The sequence below is a fragment of the Amblyomma americanum genome, chromosome 1 (assembly GCF_052857255.1).
Source record: "Amblyomma americanum isolate KBUSLIRL-KWMA chromosome 1, ASM5285725v1, whole genome shotgun sequence".
NCBI classification, from domain to species: Eukaryota; Metazoa; Arthropoda; class Arachnida; order Ixodida; family Ixodidae; genus Amblyomma; species Amblyomma americanum.
In genome coordinates, this window is record NC_135497.1 from 504,433,196 (window position 1) to 504,445,856 (window position 12,661).

Consider the following 12,661-nt stretch of genomic DNA (forward strand, 5'->3'; position numbering starts at 1 on the left):
ACATTTTCAACAGACTGCCCTACACTTCTTTTCTTCCTGAATTCTCACTGTGTCGTGATGTTAGAACTTCCGTATTTAGTTGGTACGTGGAAGGCAAAACAGACTACACTCCCAATATGCGATATGCTAAGGAGTGTAACATAATTATACTTGTATTAGCTTCCCACTTAGATTCATTCACACATTTACCACATTATTGAATATCCGCGACCATATAGTATTAAGCTCCTTGGCTTTCTTCTTTCTCACTCTCTCTCTTGCTCCCGATAGAACGCATTAAACGGCGGTAAACTGTATCCATAGATGGTAGCCATTATTATTATGGCCTTATAAAACAAAATATCAGAAGTCGCATTTGGCCGCCGTGCGAGGCTTAGTAAAAATACATTTAGATTGGCAAAATAAACTAAAAACGTAAGTAAAAGAAGCGCTGAAGAAGAAGAAAAACACAAGACGGGTCGCCATGATTTTGCTGCTTACTTGCGTTGGGACGCTGCTGGCTGCGATTTTCGTTGGTTCGTACCACAAGCCATGGCCTTTCGTCCTGCTGGGCATCTGGCATAGGCAAGCCGAAGACGTCCCTGGACTTCGGCGTCTAACCGCCTATCATGACCCTCGTGAGGATTCACTCATTCGAACACTTTGCATGAGGCCTTTCTAGACGTCGCGGCAATAGATAGGAAAGATTCCTGGACAGTTTACCTCTAACGCCAGTAGGGGTTCTATATCAGAATCGTGTAATAACGGCAGAAACAGGAATCGTTTCTATGAAGTAAACCTTGATGTACGAGGTAGGTAAAATTAGGGGATCTCAAAGTGTTAAGTTGTTTCTTGTGTGTATAGTGCGCGCGCCCAACTGCCGCCAAATGGAGACGGACTTTCACATTTTTTTTTGTTTTCGTGCCTAGGTCATCAGTCAAAACGAAGTCACTATTTCAGTAAGGAAGGGAGAAAGCAGACCGTCAGACCTCAAGTTTTTTCTCGCTTATGACCCACTTGTGCCGCATAAAAAAAAAGACTATGTATAGAAAGGATGGGTGTTTTCAATTTTATTTCTCGATATGCACAAATGAAATTTTTAAATATATTAAAAATAATTTTGTGACCACTCAACCAATATTCAACTGTTATATCTTCAGAAAATTGTTTTGTAGTATATGCTTTTCTTGACAAACTTGCTAAATGGCGGCAGAGTTTACAAAATGTGGCAGAAGGCTTGCTCAACAATCATCGCATTCCTAGCAGAGTGGTAGAGGTCGAAACGTTCTTATAATCTTGATTGCGAGAGGCATACATTTTGATTTTGAATTTTTTTGTTGCAGCGTTCGTTGATATATCTAGAGTTAGTAGAAAATTTGGCACAATTAACTTATAATTCAGCATTTTGAAAAAAAAGTATTTATCTGCCCTGTGGTCCTATAAAGTAATAATAATAATAATTGGTTTTTGGGGAAAGGAAATGGCGTAGTATCTGTCTCATATATCGTTGGACACCTGAACCGCGCCGTAAGGGAAGGGATGAAGGAGGGAGTGAAAGAAAAAAGGAAGAAAGAGGTGCCGTAGTGGAGTGCTCCGGAATAACTTCGACCACCTAGGGATCTTTAACGTGCACTGACATCGCACAGCACACGGGCGTCTTAGCGTTTTTCCTTCATAAGAACGTAGCCGGCGCAAGAAAATAAACGGGGTCGACATAAATTAAACTGTTCTGAAGAAACGTCCTCTGCAAGGTGATTATATCTAGGCAGAAAACCGGTAAGGAGAAAAACGCCCGTTGTGCGAACGTTTCCCCACAGTGCACAGCCACCGCGGTTCGCGGTACAATTTCTTTTCTACTTCCCCGTCTACATCAGCAGTATTTCAGCAGTGTACTGAGCTTTGTAGGCGTTTAGAAAAGCGAGCAGCAGTGAAGCCTAATTACTCTCACCTGTTGCCAGATTCTGAATAGCGCAACTGCGCTATTACTTTGCAGCACAAGTAGCGGCACCTTTACCACCCACCTTGGACTACGTCCACGAAGCCACCGGGCGAGTCGATTTTCGCAGCTTCGAGAGCGTCACCCAAGCCCTCCGGGTGGTTCACTCTGCGAAGGAAGCCATCCCTGTCGAGTCTCTGACGATCATCGTGCCACTGCTGCTCAGCCTGGTCCTGACGGGGTGCGTGTGAGCCTTCTGACATTTCGCGTGGGGAACGCTATCCGGAGACCGCTTAATGAATTAAACGTAAAAAAATCGGTAACTTTTTTTTGAAGTGCATTACTAATTCGTACAAGCTGTACTATGTCATCACAGGTAAGATTTGAAGGAAGAAAAACAAACATAAGCTTTTGGCGCTTCCTTTCAGTAAAAAAAAAAGAAGCCTATCTTGCTTGTGCTGTCGAAAGAAATATGCGTTAATTTTTAGAGCTGCTGTATATCCTTGCAAGAAGTTTACAGGTGATACACATTTGAGTGCTACACAGTCGCGGTGCCTCGGGTGGGTGCTCTCCGTGCTAGACAGATTTATGGCGGGCCCGAGAGATGGCGCTTCTGGCGCTAGGTGTGGAATCGGCGGCTTAGTTACGGAGCGAGTCCCTGCACGCACAGCCCCGCGCGGGTATAAGGTGCTGGTGGCAAGTTATACGCTAGAGAGGGTATCACTTTGTTTAAGCTGAGGTACCAATGTTGTTCACAGCTTCAGTTTTCTGCCTCGCATCAGGACTGAAGGTGGTCTCGCGGTGTGGCAGCCTTGGTTGCTGGGATTCCGTAGGCCATACGAGTATCCTCGACAGTAATAAGAAGAACCGGCCGGATGCAGGCATGTGTATGGTGGGCCACATAGCAACGAGAACGTTGGATGCAAAAGCGATGCTGAACTGGTGATGCTGAACAGCTGCCCCGAGTTTCGCAATTTAGGCATATACCTATTGCGTTGTGTATTAGTTTTCTTATAAAAATCTCATTACAAGCGTTTTGGAGAGGTTTCTCTAAACACGGTGTGGCGGCAAAATTCCCCCAAGCAGCTGGAGCTTTCAATTATTTTCTTCTTACTTACAGATCGCTTTAAATTGCAAGAAACTAGAAAGCCTCAAACCTTAATCATTTTTAATAGATACCCTTTACCCTGTTTTTCGAGCTCTGTATTACGAACGTCTTCCAGTAGAGATTTTTGCAAGCACTCCATACATGAGTGCTCTATGTCCAGCTTGAATGGTCAACATTAAGAAGTTTGGGGGTCCCATGGAAAGAAGATGAACACAAGAATGCTTCGCTTTAAAACTAAGATTACTTGCACATGTGATTCACTTCAGTGGAATTTGGTTTTCGACTTCTCCTTGCCTATATAAGAGGCATAGCAAGGATTCTTAATTGCCGTCCAGTTATATTTGAAAATTCCCTTATATAGAAACAAATCAAATGTAAGGCATAAGACATCAGAAAGTTTAGCATACCACTAAATCTTCACCATTTAAGGTGCAAGGTTTTAGTAAATTACAAGATGTAGATAAAACCTTTAGAGTGTCCGTAATTCCCACATCGCGTCTCAAAAAAGTGTGGTCGACATCGCAGGTGGTGGTGGTACAAAAGACGCCAGTCGTCATCAACCACGTCAGCGGATTCCCGCACATCCTGCAGAAGCAACTCCTCCCTGCACACACTTCAGGAATCTGATGAAGCAAAACACCGGCGCCCGGGTAAAGCTATACTTTAGGATTTCGCACAGCTAAGGCGTGCAGTCAGCACGAAGAAAAATAGTGCCACAAGTGAAGTACGGCTGGAAGGGGGGAGTCACAATTCGCGAAAATTCAATACAACAGGGACACCCACAACGAGTTTAGCAGGAGAGTTCTAACTTCTTTGGCATGGGGTAGCGGCCCTATGGTTGGCAGCCATCTTTTAAGAGAAAAATTTTGCTTCACACGTTATTAGTGAAGTGTGATATAGAACTGTGATATAGCATTTCTGGGGATAGGATTTCAATGACGTCCTTATGCTGCTGTACGCTTATGCCTTTTCATATCAGACAAGCCAGTTTAGCGTGAATAAACCGTCAGCGATAGCCCAAAACTGGTTCAGCAAGTCGACACCGCTGCTTTTGACAAGATGACAAGTTGTGAACTTGTGTGCAGTCGCTCGCTGCCGGATAAACTATTGTCTACTTCCCTACCCTACCTCCCTACGCCCAGTTACACTTTCTCATGCTCTCCCACTGACCATTCTACGTGCCTGCTGCACATGTGCAGAAACAAAAAGAAATCAGCTAAGTAGCACCCAATCATTAGCAGCAGAGCACGGAAGAGGGGCGGACTAATTTCGTTGACCTTTTCTTTGCGAGGCTGCGCTCTAGATAGAAGATTCTACAGGCTGCGGTATGGCTATGGCATTAGTCAATACTGCCGATTTGTTGCTCTAATTTACAACGAATAAAAGAAGAGCGACGTCTTAGCTGGTGCCGATCAGTGTAAGCCATATGGCTGGCACTGACATGCAGGACAAATTGCGTAAACACTTTATCAGTACGAAATGACCGGCGGCGCAAACAAGGACACTAACAAGAAAGAGACACCACATGCTCACACTACCAACTGTTTATCGCGCGGAAAGGTGGCTTGTTTAAACATTCAGCTCAAGCATGTAACATCGCGTTATCGCTCCAAACCCAGCACGTGGAAAAAAAACATCAACATCAGGAAAACGAACAAGAAAATTTAACCCCTGCAGAAAAAAAAGTAACAGATTCTGATAAAAGGAATTAAAAAACTTAAAGGAGGGGGCCATCTTTTAGAAAAAACAGCGTCACACAATCGTAGCTATAGCAGAGTCCTACATGAGACGCAAAAGTGGTCAGACACTAAAAAACCAATAACAAATAACAATCTTAGCGAAAGCAGAGTAAACAAATGAAGCAAAAGCTGTCAGAAACCGAAAAACTGCAAACACTATAAAGATAAACTCAAGAAGTTCAAGTTCAAGTTCGTCTTTATTTACATCAGGAAGATGTAGGTAGGCCCTGACAGAAAAGTGATAAAAATTCACTTGAAGGAGCCCGGGCCCCTTCTACAAGGCAAAATACAACGAAAGCAACAGAGCTTGGTTAACAATGACGAGGTAGAAAAAAAAAGTTAAGAGGCGCTGCGAGCATATATTGTTAAAAGACAAAGAAAATAACTTATACGCCCAAAACAAGAACACTAAAGCTTTTGTACGCTTTTTATAATATGACAAACTGATTGATAGAATCAAGTACACATATTAAAAAAAAAATGCTTGCGTATGTCAGCACATTTATCAAAAGGGACTGAAAGTCACAGCTCTAAAGCGACAAGAATGTCACGTGGGCTACTTTTTTCCACAGATATTCCTCTACTCAGCAGCTTATTTAATACATGTGGAACTGCAAAGCGTAACATAGAACGTCCGTATTCTGTACGACAGAAGGGAACGCACCAGAATGACTGATTTCGAAATGCATATGTTGGAATAGTGGCTTTCAGGCAGGATAGTTCTAGGAACGTATACTGGTGGTAGCGTATACACTTTTTATATCTCAGTGCTAAATGATATTCATATAGGTCATGAGCTGGTGTAATCTGAAAGCGCGTGAAAAATTCTGTGTGCGCACGGTAATCGACGTTTGCTATGTGCCGGACTGCTTTCTTTTGGAGCATGAATATTTTATTTATGTTGGCCTGCGTTGTATTGCCCCATACTAAGAAACAGTAATTTAAATGAAGGAGGAACAGCGTGTTGTAAATTAGTATTTTTATAGACGTCGGAAGAAAATACCGAAATTTTGCTTGCATTCCTACACATTTCGTGAGGCGACATAGAACTATACTAACGTGAGCGTCCCAGACCATGCTCTTACTGAAAAATACTCCAAGTGTTTTGGCCGTATCTACAATATCTATAATAGAATTCCCAATGGGAAACTGATGCTCTGCCATGATCGCCCTATTTCTCGCTTGGAAAACAACTGCTTTTGTCTTTTTCGCGTTTAGTACCAGGGAATTTGCTTCGCTCCAGTGTTTGAGGGCATCCAACGCGCTGTTAATGGTTGGGACTAGAAATTCGAGACTATTACCTTTAAAGAACATGCTAGTGTCATCTGCGTAAATTACATATTGAGGCTTATTACTTATATTAACAATGTCATTAATGTAAAGAATAAAAAGTAAAGGTCCCAATATACTTCCCTGTGGGACGCCGGTAAAAATTTTCTGAAGAGAAGAGAGTTCATTTACTATGTGCACACAATGAAAACGATGTTGAAGATATGATTCGATGAGGAGGAGTGGTGTGCCACGTATGCCGTAGAGTTCAAGTTTCTTTAGTAGTTTGTGGTGAATAAGGTGGTCAAAAGCCTATGAAAAGTCAACAAAAATTCCTATGCATATCTCTTTATTTTCAAATGCTTCGAGAATTATTTCTTTTTGTGTTAGAAAAGCTGTTTCAGTGGATCTGCCTTGATCAAATCCGTATTGAGGTGTAGACAGTAACAAAGATTCTAAAAAAAAAACTCCACAGACGGCCGCTAGAAAAGGAGGGCTGAAGAGTCGCACTGAACATGATGTCACAAAAAACTATCCAGAAATGAAACTTGATTTGTACGGAGGGATATCGAAGAGTCGCTAACACAAATGCTTCCCTTCTTTTTAATCATAAAAGCCTCAATAATTTCAGTTGCCATCTGATCGGGACTCCTGCCCAGATTCTGCAGGGGTTGTTCGTTTTCCTGATGTCAGTGCTTTTTTCCCACGTGCTGGGTTCGGAGCGATAATGCGATATCACATGCTTAAGCTGAATGTTTAAATATGCCACCTTTTCGCGCAATAAACAGTTGGTAGTGTGCGCATGTGTTGTCTCTTTCTAGTTAGTGTTCTTGTTTGCGCCGCCGTTCATTTCGTCACGCACCAGCTCTCCCCTCAGGCTGTTATTCGGAAGTTACTTTATTAGTAGTTCGTACTTTCTTGCACAATTTTTCAGACACGATATAGAGCATGGCAAGCCAGCATACATGAAAACGCACTCTTGAAAGCTGTTTTTTTTTACTTGGTTTATGGGGGTTGAACGTCCCAAAACGACTCAGGCTATGAGGAACGCCGTAGTGAAGGGCTCTGGAAATTTCGACCACCTGGGGATCTTTAACGTGCACTGACGTCGCACAGTACACGGGCCTCTAGAATTTCACCTCCATCGAAATTCAACCGCCGCTGCTGGAATCGAACCCTCCTCTTTCGGGTCAGCATCCGAGCGCCATAACCACTGAGCCAATGCGGCGTCTGCTAAGCTTCTTTGAGAGCAGGAGCAAAATCTTGCAGTTTTGGTGTACGATTCTCTTATGCTTCAAAAGGCGCGTAGCAAACACCCTAACTTGTATGTGTTTAGACGCTTATGCACTCTTAATTCAATAATGAAATAATGCAAAGAGGGCATTTGTTTTTGGATGTTTGTTGAAACGTGAAAGTATTACTGTCCTTTGCTCTGTGGTAATGTGGGCCACTCAGGCACAAATCGGATAAGTGATTACACCTTATAGGTTAAAAAATCAGAGAGTGCGCTGTTTCATTGATTTATTTAATAAAGTTTATTAGCCTCTGTTATCACTGGCGATAAGGAAATTTACTTTGCCGTCTTCAAAGTCTTAATTAATATGTTCGCGGCACATTTCTGCCAGTGGTTTGAATTTTTTTTTTCTGCTTCGGGGAACGGTGTTTTCCTACCTAATGGTCGAGCTCAGTGTTATACATTTTTTTTATCGCTATTGCAGTGAATAAACAGAACAACTTCAACAAAGACGCATGCTGTTCACTGCCGCTCTCATGTCCAGGCGGTCCTACACTGCGAAGTTACAGACTTGGTCGGCGACGCCATTCGGTGCCGATCCCGAGCGTGCAATTCCCGGCGCTCGCGAATTTTGGGCCAGCAGAGAGCACAGGTACGTTGTGTCATCGCTTTGGTCAAAGCACTGACATGTCAGCTCCTCTAAATGCCATTTCACATTTACTGGGTCGCTGTAATACCGTGTTTCATCATGTATGCAACGCGCTATAGAGTTTACTGACGAGCACAGCATGCCCATTTCATACCACGTGGCAGTGCGTGCTACCACGTAGCACCATTTCCTGCAGAACAGAGCAATACAACTTGTTTTTCGTTGTGCTGTACAATGAGAAAGTTGGGAAAGCGAAAGAAACGACAATGCCCAGGTTCAACCTTTGTCAGATGCATAGAGCCTAAGGGTGGGCCTGTGGGTCTAATTTAGAGGCTCGCTATTCATTAACAGTGTTCTAGATTTACTAAAAATCAGAAAAGTTCTCTACAACGCCTACGAATTTCGGTGATGCTACAATAGCCTCTCTGCATGAGCTGGAAGCAATCCCCTTCAATTCATTGCTTTGTCAGCGGCTGCACATACGACATATGGCACGAAAGAGAAGGCTCTCGCAGGCGCTAGTGATTCTGGTTAGCTGCTCCCCTATTAAAATCGCGCCTGATTTGCAGGCGCAAGAGCATTTGCACACACATTGGCAGGCTTATCGTGATTGCTGTAGAGGTAGGCAAGTGCCAGACATGTACCGTTCTCAAATTACAAGGTATGGTTTAGTACTTCGCTTCCCGTGATTTATGGGCATGCCTTCGGTTTCAACACAAACACCAGCAAATCGGGCAGTGGTGGTGGTAACTGTATCGGATCTGGTAACCAGGGTCCTCAAGACTGGTAACCATGCTGTGGAAGCCGGTCAGCCGGGTGGCTGATATAAGAGCGCAAGCGCCCAATAAACGCACTGTTACTCTGCACCTCGAGCTCAGCGGTCGTCTGCGTCGCATGCTATCTTGAACGACACATGGTGTCAGAAGTTCTTATCACGCCCATTCCCCGCTTCAACTGAGCCAGCGCAATGGAAGTACTACCGCCCCCTAATCGCCAACTGCTCTCCGAAGCGCCGGCGGAAAAGTGGAAGCAATTCAGGCAGAGGATGGATTTGTACTTCAAAGCAACTTCGCATGTGAACGGTTTCGCGATTTTAATAATAATAATAATAATAATAATAATAATAATAATAATAATAATAATAATAATAATGGTTTTATTTGCGCCTAATGAATACATGGCGCGGGAGACCCGCAGTAAAAGCTGTCACAAGCGACAGCTTGACAAAGCCGGAGGCCCCCCTATACACTTGACAGCATCATAGGCGCAATGAAACGGCATGTCTCATCCAAAAACAAAATAGAACAAAACACGAAAACATCTGCAATTACAATCACTCACAAGAACTACATAAAATTATACAGAAAATGTGGTAGAATGAAGTTAGAAAGCACTTACAAAAGCAATGAAACATTCATGTGCGATGGCAATGAGTTTAGCGAAAGTAACAGATAAATTAAGCACATTTTGCTTCAAATAAAATTCAGAACAAAGTGAATACAGACAAGCGGTACAGTCAGGGTAAACAACAACGTGACAGAGTAAACAGGAATGGCAAGCGAAGTGTCCTAGTACATGTTGAAATACCGGCGGAGTGTTTTGAACGTCACCTTTTCAAGTTGGATATGTTTATGATTTAAATCATTTAGTAACCGGGGTAGTTTATTCTGTATTGTTTGTAGGCCGTATGTTGTGCGAAACGTCCTTACTTTCCAGAGCTCCGTGTGACGTGTCTGGCGTGTAGTAGTGTTTGGTTGTAACCTGGCTAGACGATGTAGAAATGAACTGTTGCTAGCGTTTTCATTCTTAATTGCCTTGCAAAGGATATAATCAAACAGTTTGGTAACAGGAATTATGTTGTATTTGGGAAATAGATGATACGTATGTGAATAAAACGGCAGATTTTCTATTATTCTTACAAACCTTTTCTGCAACTTGTGAAGCTTCTGCAAATTTCCGTAAGTTGTCGTAGACCAAACTAAGTGACAATAATTGAGTCGGGAGGAGAATAAGGTATTATAAAGTAACAGTAAGATTTTTGGTGGTAGTAAATTGCGATTGCGGTATACTAGCCCAATTACTTGTGCTAGCTTAATTAGCATGCTGTCCACGTGGACATCCCATGACATATTCTGCTGAAAGATAACACCTAATGTCTTAATGTCGACGTAATAGTGGAAACGGACCATCGACCACTGATAGCCATTGCCCAGAAGAACCTGTCAGACATGCCTCCTCGCCTGCAGCGTTTCTTTATGTGCCTCATGCCGTTCAACATTTCTCTGCTGTACGTCCTAGGGAGAGACCTTGCTCTGGCGGATGCTCTCTCAAGAATCCGATGCGACAGCGATGAGCCACCTGAAAGTGAACTAGAAAATGTGGCCACCCATGCAACGGCCGGCCTCTCCACTCTCGTCAGCGACACAACAGCCAAGCGGATGGCAAAAGAAACGAGTGAAGACGACGAGCTAAGGCGAGTCACTGAAGCCCTACAAGATGGACATAGCGTTATAGGTCAGCTAGCTCCCTTCGAAGCTCAGCTATCAAGTGTGGAAGGCGTACTGTTGCGTGGATATAGAGTTGTCATTCCGAAGTCCCTAGAAAAGAAATGTTGCAGCGCCTACACGGGGGCCACTTGGGCGTCGGAAAATGCAAAGCAATGGCCAGAGTATTGATGTATTGGCCTGGTATGGCAGCAGAAATAACTGAGAAAGTTTCCAGGTGCCAAACCTGCCACCGTTTCGCTTACAAGCAACCAAGTGAACCCCTAATGCAAAGGCATTGTCCCGCATTACCGTCGGCTAGGGTAGGCGCGGACTTGTTCGAGCATTACGGAACTACCTTGCAGTCTACGATGCCTATTCCAATTACCCTGAAGTAGAGCCGCTTTCTCACACTACTAGCCACTGTGTAATAGAGGAGCTGGCCATGATATTTGCACGTCACGGCATCCCGCTTGAAGTATGCACGGACGGCGGACCACAACTTTAATCGCAGGCATTTCATGCTTTCGCAGAACAGTTTGAATTTGCCCATGTTGTTTCTAGTCCCGGTTTTCCACGCTCAAACGGTTTGGCAGAGAAAGGGATGAACTTGGTGAAATGTTTCCTCAAGAAGGCGCTATATGTGAATGAATACTTTTGGATCGCCTTCTTAATTACAGGACAGCACCACTCGAGGCCGGACAAGCCCCGTGCGAGCTACTCATGGGCAGGAGGTTAAGAGCGAGGCTGCCTGACTTCGCAGACCGTAGGGCACCAGAGGTCAAAAAGCACACCCAAGCCCACCCTCAGAGACGTCCACTAGAAGCACTCGGCGAGCATGACACCGTTAGGCTGCTCGACAAGGGAGGGTGGACCACAAAGGCCCTCGCAGAAAACGCCGTCGCCCCTCGCTCATACATGGTCCGTAAAAAAGACGTGAATCAGCTTCGTCGCAACCGTCAACATCTGCTGCGAACAAACGAAGAGTTCGACCCCTCACTGGAAACCATTCCTGACTGTACGGAAGACAGTGCTAGCGACTGTGCTTCTCTTCCAGGCTTGCGGCACCACAGGAGTCCCTGGGCAACTCGAGCCCCACGTGTGACGATCAAGCCACGGCTGCCCACACGCCTCAAGAGCACCCTGAGCCAGGGCAACATAGTCCTCTGGAAACCATGAATTCCGAGCCGGACGACGCTGGGCTTCGCCGCAGCACCCGGTTAAGGAAAAAGCCCACCCGCCTCGTGTATCAAAAGGACTTTCATGAAATTGCTTGAATCGATCTGCTGTTGTATTGTGCTAGTTTTTTTTCTTTTTTTAGAGGGAGAAAGATGTATCAGATCTGGCAACCAGGGCCCTCAAGACTGGCAACCATGCTGTGCAAGCCGGCCAGCCGGGTGGCTGATATAAGAGCGCAAGCGCCCAATAAACGCACTGTTAATCTGCACCTCGAGCTCAGCGGTTGTCTGCGTCGCATGCTATCTTGAACGACACAGCAATGACTTTTATTTTCAAAAGGAATGGTGTGGCGTAGGGTACTGGAATGCTAAGACATTGCTATAGGCTGACAGACACATACACAGGAGATAGCCCTGGACCACAGATGTATGGAGTTCGCACTTTTCTTCCTTAGACAATAGCATCAAATGCGAAACACAGGGGTCTTTTTTATCTGAATGAAGAGGCTTTTACAAATATGACGATTCTGGGGCATTGAGGAAGCGCACGTACTAGGATTGTACAGGCAGCACTTGCTCAATGAGTGGTCGTTAAATTGTGACATATGATGCGCCTGGAGACCTAGAATCTTTAAAACCTCTGACACACTCTACGGCCGCTTCTAAGTCAACCGAGTTGTACTGGGTTCTTGCAGGGCGTGGTGCTTGGCTTCACAGCGCGAAGCGGACTACCAGGAGCCACGTCGTGTCGCAGGCGCGCACCAATCTTATCTATAAATTGCTACCCATTATAACACTTTATGGCTCTCTCCTTTACCTTCCGTTCCGGGGAAAGTGCTGCAGGCTAGGGTATTTTGCATCAAACTAACCTCTCTGTCTTAGGTGTCGTAAACCTTTTTCTGATCACAGTAAAATTGGGTGTGTGAAAAGCTGAACATTGAACTTCATGGCTACTTATGTTGAATAGCCGGCGACTCGAAGGAGTTGGATCAGGTTGAACGCTTCGATGTGTATGTAAACACCTGTGTAAACTGTGAATTTATAGCTTCTTCTTAGCCTGGGCTACAGGCAGCACTGATGCATGTG

At 44.5% G+C, this 12,661-nt stretch overlaps 1 long non-coding RNA gene across 1 annotated transcript; it reads left to right on the plus strand.

Annotated features, from left to right (window-relative positions):
- Nucleotides 1-503: 503 nt before the first annotated feature.
- LOC144106519 (uncharacterized) lies at nt 504-10,256 on the plus strand. Its single transcript, XR_013309037.1, has 5 exons — nt 504-617; nt 1,973-2,156; nt 3,549-3,673; nt 7,810-7,917; nt 10,213-10,256. It is a non-coding gene; the product is annotated as an uncharacterized LOC144106519 (long non-coding RNA).
- The last annotated feature ends 2,405 nt before the right edge of the window (nt 10,257-12,661 follow it).